Genomic DNA, 14,799 nt, shown 5'->3' with positions numbered 1-14,799 from the left:
AGTTGAATCTTAATTAATCAATATTCTATATGATTTTTGCAAATGCAAAAATTGTGAATTGAACTGAAAATATTTCTATATTACATACTTAAAATATGAAATGATGAAAAAAATGATTTTACTCAATATTTTACATGTCACAGATTAGTGATGCATTTCTTATTGTCAGATAATGATTTAACCTAAGTTGAAATAAGTACTGGTTTAAATAAACCTTCAGTGCATGTAGGATTCCACAGGGCCTTGAAAAGAAGAAAACAAAAAGAAATGAATGAAATCAATAAAATAAAATGAAATTTTACTTAATATGAATATTTAAAATGTTTACACACTTTTAACAAACACAGACCAACGTAAAACGGTTCTATTTATGATTTTCTGAATCAAAAATTGCTCTTAACATTTATAACAAATATATTAGTAATGCTTATAGGCTCCCAACTTCCAATTAAATATGCTCTATTACCAAACATGAGATTAAAGAGGGAAGATTAATTAGCAAATATTTTCATTCCCTTGGTTTTATAATTAGAGTACAAAAACAAGTTCTAATGAACTTTTTTTCTTTATGTATTCTTCCATCTTAAAGAAAACTAGAAAAAAATTAAATAATTAAGCACTACGTAAGTCTCATGTGGCTGTCCTGGTATTTTTGTAACCTGTAGTCACCATCCAAAGTACTAAACACAAAGCTTCAACAGAATTTTGTTAATCTGCAACAATCATTATCTTATTATTATATTTTAATCTCTAAACTTTATTGCAATTTTAAGTAATAAGAAATATAAGACATTTTGAAATATTTCACTCTTTTTAAAGATGAGACTTCATTTTGTGCTGGTAATATATACGAAAAGAAGTATAAATTGCAAGAAGCATAGAATATGATATCTGCTCCCAGGAATGTAAAAGTTTAGTTAGAGTGATATACATGAATATATGAAAGGATGAGCCATACTACAAAGATGGTAAGTTATAATAAATAGGACATATACATGTTAATATAGGAAACTGGCAACATTATATAGGACTGGTAACTGTAAAGGTAGGTTAAATAGAACTGATAACTGCTGAGGGAGTTCTACAGAAAGAAAAATCACTCCTTGTTTGCGTTGTCCAATCAAGGATATGAAATTGGAGCTTGGCTTAAAATAGAGATATATTGTGGGGCAGAGGTATTACAGATGAAATGGTTAAAAAAAAACAAAATGAAACCTAAAAACTTAGAAAATGATTAACAGTTTGTAATGAATCAGTGTTGACGGAATAAAAGGTTTTAGTTTGAAAACAGTAGGTGTTCTAATTGCATAAATAGGGGAGGGTACAATTTTAGCAGCCATGGATGCTGGCTTGGGGAGTGTGGATTCTATCCCATATGCCTTATTGAGCCATTCAGTGTGTGTGTGTGTGTGTGTGTGTGCGCACGTGTGTGTGTGTGTTTCAAATTAGAAATACAACACAACGTAAGCTGTGTGTTTGCATTTATTTTTTATTTTCGGCAAATGTATCTGTGGTGTTGTATAGATTAGAATGTGTAGAGCCTAAATGTAACATGACAAGACCAAAAGCAATATGAGGAAATCCTGAAGCATTCAGCAGTATTGAGAGTAGAATATTTTGGTAGTATGATTTTCCCTGTCACCACGCTTGTTCTGGTTCTGTGAACAGTGACCCATCACTTGAGTTCCAGCTCAAATGCAACATTGGCAGAACCATCTTCCCTGATGGCTCTTCTAGACAGTAGCTCCTTCCCTTCACCTGGTTTCTCTTAATGTCATCTTTCTGTTTATCTCCTTTATGCCCTTAATATGGTGTGAAATTCTCTTGTATACTTCTTTGGTTTTTAGTTTACTGCCTGTCTTCATTTAGTAGAATATGAGGTTTATGAAGACAAAAAACTCGTCTGGTTGTGTATGCTTGGTGTTCATTGCTACAATCTCAGTGTCTGGAATATCTCTTTCTCTTTTTTTTTCTTTTACATAACTTTATAAATGAATAGGGGTAATAAAAGGAACATCAGGACTATAACTGTATGTTATACACAGATGCAGATATGTTATCACTAACCATTTTCTTTAAAAAAGTCCACAAAATCTTTAAGACCAAGAATTAAACATTAAGAAGATGCCTGACATTCAGTATTTATTACACAAATACTAGTTGAGTGAATGTGAAAGACAGAGAGAATATATTTTTATATGTTATGTTATACATTTTAGAAATCTGGAATTCTGTTTTTCTGTGTATTTTAAGGTTCCTAACATTCATATACTTAATGAAAGTCTAACCCAGATCTGCTTTTTAATTTTAAAATAGTAAAATGAAGAGAAAAATACCATAATAGCCTGAATATGTTCAGAGACATATATGTAATGAAAATATATGATACTAACATTTCTCTTTCCATAAAAGTTTTAACACTTTAGTATTTGTGATGTGAAGTGGACAAAAAGACCTTAATACATCTGTGTCATTTTAAGCAAGTAGAACATGAAGACAACTGCAAGGAAATAGTAAAGTTCACCTAATGAGAATAAATGGCTTCCTGTGACTACATTGTAGTGAAAATAATAATTTGAAAGATTCTTTTTTATGATTTACCACTCTGGGGATATTATAAACTAGGAAAATCAGTTACAAAATAGATTAATCTTCTTGGGCTTTAAGGTATAAAGCACTCAATATATTGTCAAATTAGAAAGAAAAATTCTGCAATATTTAACATTTATTTTTAATAATTACATTTTAGAAACAAAATTGTCATTAAATTCTTTGCTTCCACAAAATTTTCCAAGTTATTTTATTTTGTAAGAAAGTAGGTTTGAATAGAAAGTAAATACATTGTGCAAATAATTTCATATTCATGTTAGCAGTGATGAGCTTTCTTTTTTAAATAATATATTTCTACTTTGAAAGTATATTTTATTATTATAAAAATACATATGTTCATTGCAAAAAGTGACAAAAAGAGATAAACAAAAATAAGGAAACAAAATGGTACATTCCTACAAACCAGAGATCGTCACTATACCAAGCTTTCTGGATTCATTTCCACTTATTTTTTTTAATTAAAAAGAGAACCACATAGTACATTGTGTTTTTCACTTTGCCTTTTTCCCCAGTAGTAACCTCTGTTCATGTAAAGAAGTTTTCATTACATCTAATGGCAGTCCTTGTTCAAATTTCTTCAGATGTCCCTCAAATACATGTTACTGCTGGACTTCCCAGCCCAATTTAGTCCTGGCCATACATTACATCTTACTATAATGCCATTTAAATATTTTTGCATATTTTTAAGTTGGGAAACCATTCCCTTAATTGAGAAAACTTTTAAGATATAGAAAAACAGACTTGTACTATTAACACCTGTGTAGCCTTCACCTTGTATCTTAGTCCATTTTGCATTGCTCTAACATCTGAGACTGGGTAATTTATTTATTTTTAAAAAAGGTTTATTTGGCTCAGGATTACGCAAGTTGGAAGATTGGGCATCTGGTGAAAGTCTTAACCTACTTCCACTTGTGGCAAAAATGGAAGGGGAGCCGGTATGTGCAGACAGGACACTCACTACCCGAGAGGAAGCAGGAGAGACAGCAGGGAGGTGACTGCTCTCTCAGGAACTCATAGAGTGAGAACTCACTCACCCCCAGGGTGAGCATTAATCTATTAATGAAAGATCTCTCTCATGATCCAAACACCCCCCATTGTCCCATTAAACCCCGTCTCCAATTGGTAATCAAATTTCAGCATGAGAATTGGAGGAGATGAACATTGAAATCATAGCACCCAGATTCAGTAATTAAGAGTTGCCATAGCTGCTTTTGGTCCTCTCTCCCTCTCTCTAGTTATTCACCATATATATATAATATATACACACACACACATATATACATATGTCATTATGTCTGTTTAGTTTCTTTAATCAAGACAGTCCCCTATTTTGTGTGTGTGTGTGTGTGTGTGTGTGTGTGTGATGGAGTTTCACTCTTGTTGCCCAGGTTGGAGTGCAATGGTACAATCTCGGCTCACTGCAACCTCCGCCTCCTGGGTTCAAGCGATTCTCTTGCCTCAGTCTCCTGAGTTGTTGGGATTACAGGCATGTGCCACCATGTCCAGCTAATTTTGTATTATTAGTAGAGACAGGGTTTCTCCATATTGGTCAGGCTGGTCTCGAACTCCCAACCTCAGGTGATCCACCCACCTCGGCCTCCCGAAGTGCTGGGATTACAGGCGTGAGCCACCATGCCCAGCAGATAGTCCTCCAATTTTTAATGGCATCTTCTTTTTTAAGGATACCATATGAGTTGTCTTGTAGAATACTGCCCATTTGGATTTTGTCTGATTTTTGATTCATGGTATTGTTTAACTTATCCACCTACCTCCTCTGTTTCCTGACTACTGCAAGTTAAGCCTATGAGCTTGAAAGGTTTATACTTTTTCAGTGGGCAAAACAAGAAAATATTCTTCAATTAGCAAATAATAAGTTCATGTTGACACTTTACATTTGAATATAACATTATCAGGTTCTTTCCTTTAACTTGAATTTTCACAGTTATGTTTATTTTCTCTTATCCTGAAATAACTTGGATGCTAGAAACATTAGATTTAGTTGTTAAATGTTATAACACACAAATAACGTCACAATTATTATAACAATAGTAATATAATTTTCTGATTGAAGTTTTGATTTTTTTTGCATTTCTCTTTGTCCTTATACTGTAACTCATTTGATAATGAGCCATTATCAAATAGCGCCCTATTGTTATTCATGTTGTTTTTCATCTTTAAGTGTTACAAAAAATGGTCATAAAGAAAACCTTATGAAAATATTATTTGGTACATATGAAAGTGTATGTTCAGGTTAAACTTCTAGAGGTAGCATTGCTAGGTGTAGGATAAGACCATATATAATTCTATTAGAGTTTTCAAAATTCTCTTCTAAAGGATATGTGCCATTGTTATTCTTTAGTAGGAGAAAATTTAAAACAAAATGTAAAAAATGTTTAAAATATTCACATCATTGAATGATATTCAGTCCTTTAAATTATGAATAGTAAAATGCATTCATTAACATTACAGTAAAATAATATTCATCTATTTGACATGTCAAAAACATATATGAAGACATGTATGTTTATGTATTTGTAATATATTTATAGATAATCCAGCATTTATATGATTATTTTAACATACTAAAACCAAAGTGGAGAAAAAAAAAACTTTCAAAAGTATAGAAAATAATACACTCACACCAAGTATTTTTTTACGTTTTCATGAATTACATAAATTCTTTTTAGTTTTGTATTTTATGACATAATTGTGTCATATTACTGATACCCCTGCAAAGAAAAGTTAATCTTTTCAGACTCAATTAGCATCTTTTTCATAAATTAAAAAAAAAAACACTTCAGCTGGGCACGGTGGCTCACGCCTGTAATCCCAGCACTTTGGGAGGTGGAGGTGGGCGGATCACGAGGTCAGGAGATTGAGACCATCCTGGCTAACATGGTGAAACCCCGTCTCTACTAAAAATACAAAAAATTAGCCGAGCGTGGTGGCGGGCGCCTGTAGTCCCAGCTACTCGGGAGGCTGAGGCAGGAGACTGGTGTGAACCTGGCAGGCGGAGCTTGCAGTGAGCCGAGATCGCGCCTCCGCACTCCAGCCTCGGCGACAGAGCGAGACTCTGTCTCAAAAAAAAAAAAAAAAGATAAAACACACACACACACACACACACACACACACACACACACACTTCTAGGTAACATTTTTTTTTTGGAGACAGAGGGTTGCTCTGTCTCCCAGCCTGGAGTGCAGTGGCAGTCTCGGCTCACTGTAACCTCTGCCTCTGGGTTCAAGCGATTCTCCTGCCTTAGCCTCTTGAGTAGCTGGAATTACAGTTGTCTGCAACAACGCCAGGCTAATTTTTATAATTTCAGTAGAGAAGGGATTTCACCATGTTAGCCAGGCTGGTCTCGAACTCCTGACCTCGGGTGATTCGCCTGCCTGGGCCACCAAAGTGCTGCGATTAAAGGTGTGAGTCACCGTGCCCAGCTCTAAGTGTTTCTTATAACCCCCAAAACTTAAAAAGATAATACTTTTCACTCTATATTAGCACTTTCTTAGGCTTACGAATAATTCATTCATATTTAGGGTATATTTTTCCAATACAACAAAATGCTAAACCTGTTTAAGTACTTTTCTCTCTGAAAGTTACTCTATATTAGATCACACTTTAAATAAATATCCTGTAATGTGATAGTTTAAATTCAAATCTATAAAGCCATTTATAAACAGAAAACTCATAAAATTTATAATAGCAAACCTGAAATAATTCTGGTATGTATAGAACTTTGATTCTTTAAGTACTCTGAAATGCAAATTACATTCTTTTTGGTATAAATTTTCTGTATAATAGATCAACTTTATAAATTTAAAATTCTAATTACCGCCTTAACAATGTGGCATCAAAAAAGAGTAAAATTTCCTGGTATTTTATAGAGCATAAGGTTAATGACACATGTGGCTCTCTTTTAGGAAGCTTTCTAATATAATATTCTGAAAATCCATGTTCTTTTGTTGGCTTGTTATTAAGCCAAACATTTATGGAATTTTTTTCCCTTTAGCTCTCTATGGCTTTTTATAAGTTAAAAATCCCTTTACAGTTTTATTTTGAAACACTATTAATGTAAACATTTCAATGACTTTTTTCCTCTCACATCAATATCAGTTATTTCACTGGCAAAAGGTAGAAGACAGCTATTCTCAAATCCCAAAGCATTAATCAAATAGCTGAAAAACATTTTGATGGACAAAGACTACAATGAGGACTAATGCTCTTGGTACATATTATCCCTTTTTGTACATCTAAATCAAGTACAAGTAGAGTTGTCAAAGGGAATAGCAGATCTCATGAGAAAACTGAGAGGGAAAAATTAAGTAACTTAATGAAATCTGATAGCCTAGCGAAACAAAAGCTCTACCATGACAAAACAGAAAAGCCATGAGCTAGTGTACTGTGAAAAACAAAATACCATCTTCTATGTTACAGAAAAAATTATCACTATTTCATTAGAAGGTATATGGGTTTATGATTTCCGTGATTAAAAAATTAGTGTTTCTGAGAGTTAATTTGATTACCACCTTAAAAAGAAATCATCTCTATATTAATATGTACCAAGTAAAATAAAATGGACAGCAAATATTCCTAGCTAATAGTTATATAAATTCAATTTAATCATATGAAAATTCAAATAACCATTTTAAACATTGTGTTAATGTAAGATATGATTCCCAGTAATTCTTATTATATACACAGAAAAATTAAAGAATGCATCTAATTCTAACTTCTATAATAGGAATAATACATCAAATAAAAGCAAACTTTTTGTACCTATGTCTTATTTGTGTGTGTGTGTATATATGTGCATGCATGTGTGTATTAATAGACAATGTTTTGGTGTGTGCATATGTACAGATATATATTTCAATGGCATATTTCAAGGAGATACATATATTTCAAGGATATAATATATATTCCAAGAATATATATATATATATATATATTTCAAATATATGTCAAGGATATATATATATATATTTCAAGGATATTTATGTGTGTATGTCAATATATATGTACATATATATCATGTATGTATATAATGTACATATATATCATGTATGTATATATGTCGTGTGTGTGCGTATATATATATATAAAAAATAAGGATAAATGTCCTTTTGCAAATTTTTCCTGATTGTAGACCACATCAAAGGAAAGCAATGTTTTTGATAGAAATAAATTAATATAAGTCCACAAAAATTTACTTTAAACAAGTACCTGAACTAAGTCATAGAACTTAGCTTCACACAGATTATAATAATTAGCTGCAATTGATTGATGCTTTGTAAATAGACAATGAGAGATACTTCAAGCTTATACTTGGTGTTTCCTTCCAAACGGTGGTAAAAATTCTTTCTGTAAGGACTTTTTTTTGTTTTGTTTTGTTTGGAGACAGAGTCTCTCTCTGTCTCCCAGGCTGGAGTGCAGTGGCGCGATCCCGGCTCACTGCAAGCTCCGCCTCCCCGGTTTTACGCCATTCTCCTGCCTCAGTCTCCGAGTAGCGAGTAGCTGGGACTACAGGCGTGCACCACCTATGCCTGGCTAATTTTTTTTTAAATTTTTAGTAGAGACAGGGTTTCACCGTGTTAGCCAGGATGGCCTCGATTTCCTGACCTCGTGATCCACCTGCCTCGGCCTCCCAAAGTACTGGGATTACAGGCGTGAGCCACCCTGCCCAGCCAGGACTTCTTATTATATAATGCCACTTAGTACACTAGATACTCTAAACGACTCCTAAGGCAGTCTAGGAAAAATATTAGAAAAATTAGAAATTAAATTTAGATTTCCTATAAAGGTAGCAATCTATGAGTTGGAAGTGGAAGTGGACAGGGAGAAATTTTCCATTCAACAAATATGTATTTTTCTTCTCTTTTATCAACACTACCACAACATAATTTTCAGCAAATATGATATCTATTATTACTATTTTAAACTATATAAAACCGCCTGCATGTGTACTCTTTTCAATTTTTTTAAGTTAACATTATTTTTAACTGACAAATTGTATACATTTATGGCATACAATGTGATATTTTGATATTGATATATGTATACAATGTGGAATGATTAAATCAAACAAATTAACACATCAACCATCCCATTACTTATCTTTTTTTGTAGTGAGAGGTTTGAAATTTAGTTATTTTGAAATACATAATACATTATCATTAATTATAGTCACCCTGCTGTACAGCAGATCTCAAAACTTATTTCTTCTGCAACTCAAGCTTTATAACCTTGGACCAGCAACAACTCATTCTCTCCACATCCTCGTGTTTCATCGTAATGAATATTTTTATAATTATAAGAACTTTCATAGATGACATCTAGCCTTGCTGTTTTCCTTGTAACGATCTCAATCACACATTCTCTTAACAAAAGGGTTGTTGGTTCACTGATACTAATTCTATGTAGTCACTGCAGAATTAAAGACCTGGTGGCAGTCCAGGGGGATCTGGCTTCTAAGCAAAGATTCAAGATTTTAAAAAGAATTATTCAGTGCAACACTATAAAAACAACTGCATGTTGGCACTTATGTTTAGACATTACTAGTTGTCTATGCTGATTTGAGTTTAATACTTCATTCTAAAAGGCATAACGCAGTAATTTTTAAATACTTGTTGGATATAAAAAAGTAATAGAGAAAAATAATATAGCATATAGCAATATCCATACCTGTATGTTTTGTCAATGAAACAAAGCATATTAATTTGTTATAAATTTTCAGAATTATAAAAAATTTAGTGGCTTTTAATTTTTTTTCACCAAGTAATCATTGAGTGCTTTCTATGTTTAGTTTCACCAGCACACCTCTGAGAAATCGGATACACTGATATACAATGAAGTCTAATTATACATTTAAAGCATATAAATCCAACTCTGTCTGCTCTGGAAGAAGAATAGCATTCAGGGAAAAAAGAGGGTAGGGTGAATGCAAGCAACAAACGGAGGAGAAGCAAATGTAATTAATACAGTGTGGTTGATTTTACTCAGATTTCTTCTCAGTGCTTATGCTAGATGAATATGTTATAGAAGAGTTGAGTTGGCTGTTCCCTCAGGTAGACCGTATTCCTCTAGTGTGAGTCTCTTGATGTACTGAGCCTGAATCTAGGTTTTATAATCTAGAATATAATTTTTATACTACATGATGTTTAAATGAAGCTATTCTTATCTAGGGCTCCAGCAACGACAAAGTGCTCAGTTCTTACTGACTGAAGGGAAATGTCAAGGAATTTTCAAGAAGCACATCACAAAGGAATTTTTGATTAAACACGATTTTCACCTCACCTTCTTTAAGTCTCAAATCTCAGACTCAGACCTCCTTAGATCACCCTATTTAAAATTTCTGATCATAGTCTTGACTCTCCCGCTATACACTTAGAATTATTCTTTCTCTGTGCTATTTTTATTTTTTACATTGCTTTCAGCAACTTTGAATGCATTATATAATTTGCTTATTTACCTAGCTTATTGATTTTCAAGTATGCCCTCACCAATTGCAAGCTCCATGCAGGAATATTTTTTGTTTGGTTAAAGGATATATTCCAAGGACCTAGAATGGAGCCTGGCTGCTAGAGGGGACTTAGTCATTTTGTTGAATGAAAGCATGAATAAATTTTCAAAAGTAATGCCCTTAGAACATTACCACTGGATAAGATGTGACTCCATTACATGTTAATAAGCACCCGTGGCAGATAATCGTGTTTTTAAACATGACAGATATTTTTAAACAATGTTCTTATCTAAAAGTTATCTTTAATGTAATGGGAAAGATTATAGTCCATAAGAAAACCTGGAATATATAACTCAATTTTTAAAACTAAATATTTTTTAATTTGTAAAAATAAACAGAAATATTTGAGATAAGTAAATATAAATACATAAAGCATGTGCGGGGCAGTCACTTTTTTCTAATAAAAATGCCAGAGCACATTCATACATGATCAGGAGAAGTACTGAATTTAAAAAGAAAGAAGTAATAAATAAAAGCAAAACAGAAACTTTAATAAACTACAGTATCTTAGCAGCATGATGAGAAAGCCTAATTGATAGTTATTCAATTCTTAGAACGGGGCTTAATCCATAGGCAGACATAATATATTAGCACAGCACAAAAAACACTTCTGCTCTATCTAATAAAATTACAGTAAAAACTAATCATTCTTATTCCTAACATGAATACAGCATGATGAACTATTTTCATATTTTTTAGGACTGTCTGCAAACTGCGCCAGGAGCACCACCAAAATTAAATCTGAGAAAAGTACCAGAGATTGTGAAATACACAGATAATTGCATTGAAAAGTTTTTCAAAGTGTACATTCATAATGCAAATAATATTATTTTCCTCATGTGTAAGTAGAAAACTGTATTTATAAAGCAGATCTCACCTTTGGAAAGTGTGTTAAAATATTTGATAAAATAAACAGTGGTATGAGCATCCATTAACAAACTCATTTATGCTTTATTCATACATGACTGAAACAAAATATGTGATGCCACAGTTCAGTTCATTTTAAGTAGCCAAATTGAAACCCCTAATGATATTTAAACTAACAGTAATTAATAATAATTTAATATTTAATGAAATACCTGATAACATCAGAAGTCTTAAAGAAAACACTTCCAAGTTCAAGACTAAAAACGGCTTCTTATTAAATGTTAGTGTAAATCACATGCTAATGAAAGGAAGAAACTGTTTTACTTAAAACTTCAGTGCATTTGTGGCTCAGATAAATTTTTAAATCCTGTGACTACTTTGTGTCAATTTCAGGCATTATCTGAAAAGAAAACTTGAACTTAAAGTCAATCAACCAGTCACATTTTCAAAAACAATCTTCTTCAGGACATAAGCTGTCCATAAAGATGTCAAATTAATGAAAGTATCTGAATTTCTCACTGTCAGAATATAAGATCTTTAGAATATTTTGATTATTCATTCTCAAATATTGTAATCAAAATGCTATTTGCAGTAGTCCAAGCTATAAAATATTTACAGACAGCATATATACTATATTGAAACATCTGTTTATACATTTGACGTAATTAGATAAAAAACTTCCCTACCCTCAATGTAATCTTGTAATGGGCTGCAATGCTACTTAACTACATCTATTCATCTTCTATCCTGTTTTAATAACACAGTGACACCTAAGAAATTATTCTTTGATCTTTCAATAAACTAAGCCTGTGCAGACAGAGGAACGTGGAAGAGGTTAAATTGGCATTGATTATTTAAGACACATTCATCATTTATTTAACAATCTTCCTCATCACAAAAACTATTGTTTATAGACCTGTGCTGAGACACTGAATTTTTTTTTTACGTCTTGCCATGCGCATTAGAAGTCAGAGCACATTGTAAACTAACATTTGTTTCATGTCTTCTGATAAATCTGGTGCAGGATAAAAGTAGTTTATTGTACAAATCTTTAAACTTATTCATGGTAGTGAATTTTTAATAGATTTTATTATAATTAATGTTTTCTGGGGATTCTATTTCTTATCTTAAGCAAAATGTGTAGCAACAGCTATTTTCCCAAGGAAATTATATTAATGATGACATGTAGCATCATATATTCTGATACTCATACCAATAAAACATGATCCATAATAATCTGTAAAGAACAATTTGTGGCTAAGGCTGGCAGCTTTAAGAAGAAAACAAAAGAGTATAAGAAACATCCATAATGTACAAGATTTCCATGAGATGCTTCTTGTTTTTGAATAAACACAATTTGCAAGTTATAAATAGATAATGTGTGTATAGAATATTTTTGAAAGTTAAAATAAGGTGAAACTATATTTCCTGAGAGTGAAACAGAACAAAATACTATAAATTGAAGAATAAATGATTATTATTGCATATAAAATATTTAAAAATATTTACAAATAAATATTGAAAATATATCCTGGTCACGGGAGAAATTGTACTGTTTATGAATCATATATTTCCAGTTATGTAATTCATCATACTGAAAGTGTTTTACTTATTTTTGATTTGTTTAAGTATTTCCATCCCCAGTTTTTCACATGCACGATACCCTAAGGTTTAGTATTACAGTTACATCTAGTTACTTTCGTAAGTTTTTACATGCATATTTTAGAAATTTAATTTGCTCATATGGAGGGGATTCTTTAGGGACTCAGTGTCAAAAAAAGTATTATTCTTTAACCTTAATTCAATACAGTAAGATGCATTAAACTATCACTGTAACACGTGAAACAAGCTAGGAACACTGAAGAGTTAATGAGGATTAACAATTATCATGGCTTCATTTTAAATTTTTATTTTCATGCTTAGAGAACTAAATGACATTGATATAAGAAATATCGTAGAAATTAGAAAATTATGAGGCATGGATAGGCAAATACATAAGAGGCTGCTGGTAACTATGGTGTTAGAATAACTATCCACAGATAAGTCATTTCCCCAGAGGTGTCATTCATTCCTCAGTAACCAATTCTCACAAGCAATCACTAATAGTGTCACATAAAATTGATAGTGTTACATAAAAGTCTTACATTTTATATTTATACTGTCATTTAAAAAGTTAGAATTCTGTCTCCCATACATTGTTTCTTTAAATAAAACTGAAAATTTGAATCCAAATGTATATTTGTTTTCTCTTTTCCAAGCACATTACTTTAAATAAAAGACTAGACTCCCAACAAAGGTCATGTAGTAGTAAAAAAAGTGACTTCGTTTTTCTGAAATTCAGTTAACTTATTTAAAAATTTGGGGCCTTGAAGTAAGTGGATTCTAATTTAACTTGTAGTTCCTGTGTTGTATGATGTTATATTGGAATAAGATTTAATGAAAATTATGATATTATTACTCATATTGAACAAACTGTCTTGTAGATTTATAGATACAAAGGTTGTTATTTGTAAAACACATATTGGGTTTATATCCCAAGGACCAGCATATAAATATTTTCATTAACAAATTTTTAGGCAGGGGGTGGTGGCTCACGCCTGTAATCCCAGAACTTTTGGAGGCCGAGGCACATGGATCATTTGAGGTAAGGAGTTCGAGACTAACCTGACCAACATGATGAAACCCTGTCTCTACTACAAATACAAACATTAGCCGGCAGTGGTGATGGGTTCTTGCAATCCCAGTTACTTGGGATGGTGAGGCAGGAGAATCGCTTGAACCCAGGAGGCGGAGGTTGCAGTGAGCCGAGATCGCACCACTGCACTCCAGCCTGGGCAACAGAGTGAGACTCTATCTCAAATAACAAACAAACAAACAAACAAACAAACCAAGTTTTTAGACAGGAAAAAAGTCCCCCACAAAAGACCAATATTGAATTACTTGTGGTAAATCCTCTTTAAGTACCATAAAATTATTTCTTTTTAAAAATAGATATCAACATAATTTAAGTAATATACAACACTGCTAGAAGCATTTCAGTTACAAAATTGAGATCTAGAATTTAGATATCTAGAATAAATATACCTTAAAATAAATGTAATAGAATAATTTTAATTCATAGTTTTTAGTGGTTTTCAATTAAAAAAATAAGGTCTATAAACACTTGAAAACAATTTGTGCAGTAATTCAAAGCTTTGGTTTATTTCCTAAAAGAAAAGTAGTTTTATATTAAATAAATTAATGTAGTTTGCAGGGCAACACAAAAGTAGCATCCAACTTTGTTATTTAACATAATGAGACCATGCAGATAAACATATAATTTATCATTATTCATCATCATAAAACTTAAAATTATCTCTATTTTATTTCTACTTATCAGCAAAGTGCTAAAAATAAGAATAAATGTTTTTAAACAGAAGAGGGGGTCCTCATACATGTTAGCTATAAGATCAAATTAATTCCTTTATTTTATTCATCAAGAGGAAGTTTAAAGTCATGAACTTAGGCAAAATTCAAATTTCTTAGCTGTGTTTAAGAAAAAAATGGGTATTTATATCAACGTTTTCCCAAATCATCCAATGTTACTAGATGTAATACTGTATTAAAACATGTTTTACAATCCTATTTTGACAGTTCAACAAGTATTTAGCACTAACAGAAAGATACTTTCAATTAAATTACTTTCTGCTGCCTGCACTGAAGCCCAAGAGCTAAAACATTATTTTAAATTTTTCTTCAAAGTTGTTTTTGCTTTTAAGTGTCTGCATATAAAAATGATGTGCTTTACCTTTGGTGATTA

At 32.0% G+C, this 14,799-nt stretch overlaps 1 protein-coding gene across 3 annotated transcripts in view; it reads right to left on the bottom strand.

Moving 5' to 3' along the window:
- The window catches only part of CCSER1 (coiled-coil serine rich protein 1), a 1,421,845-nt gene that overhangs the window by 644,722 nt on the left and 762,324 nt on the right, over window positions 1–14,799 (bottom strand). The gene's annotated exons all lie outside the window — the stretch shown is intronic.

This window comes from Nomascus leucogenys, chromosome 9, assembly GCF_006542625.1.
Source record: "Nomascus leucogenys isolate Asia chromosome 9, Asia_NLE_v1, whole genome shotgun sequence".
NCBI classification, from domain to species: Eukaryota; Metazoa; Chordata; class Mammalia; order Primates; family Hylobatidae; genus Nomascus; species Nomascus leucogenys.
Note: the sequence above shows the minus strand (reverse complement) of the source record. Positions and strands in the feature narration are given on the sequence as shown.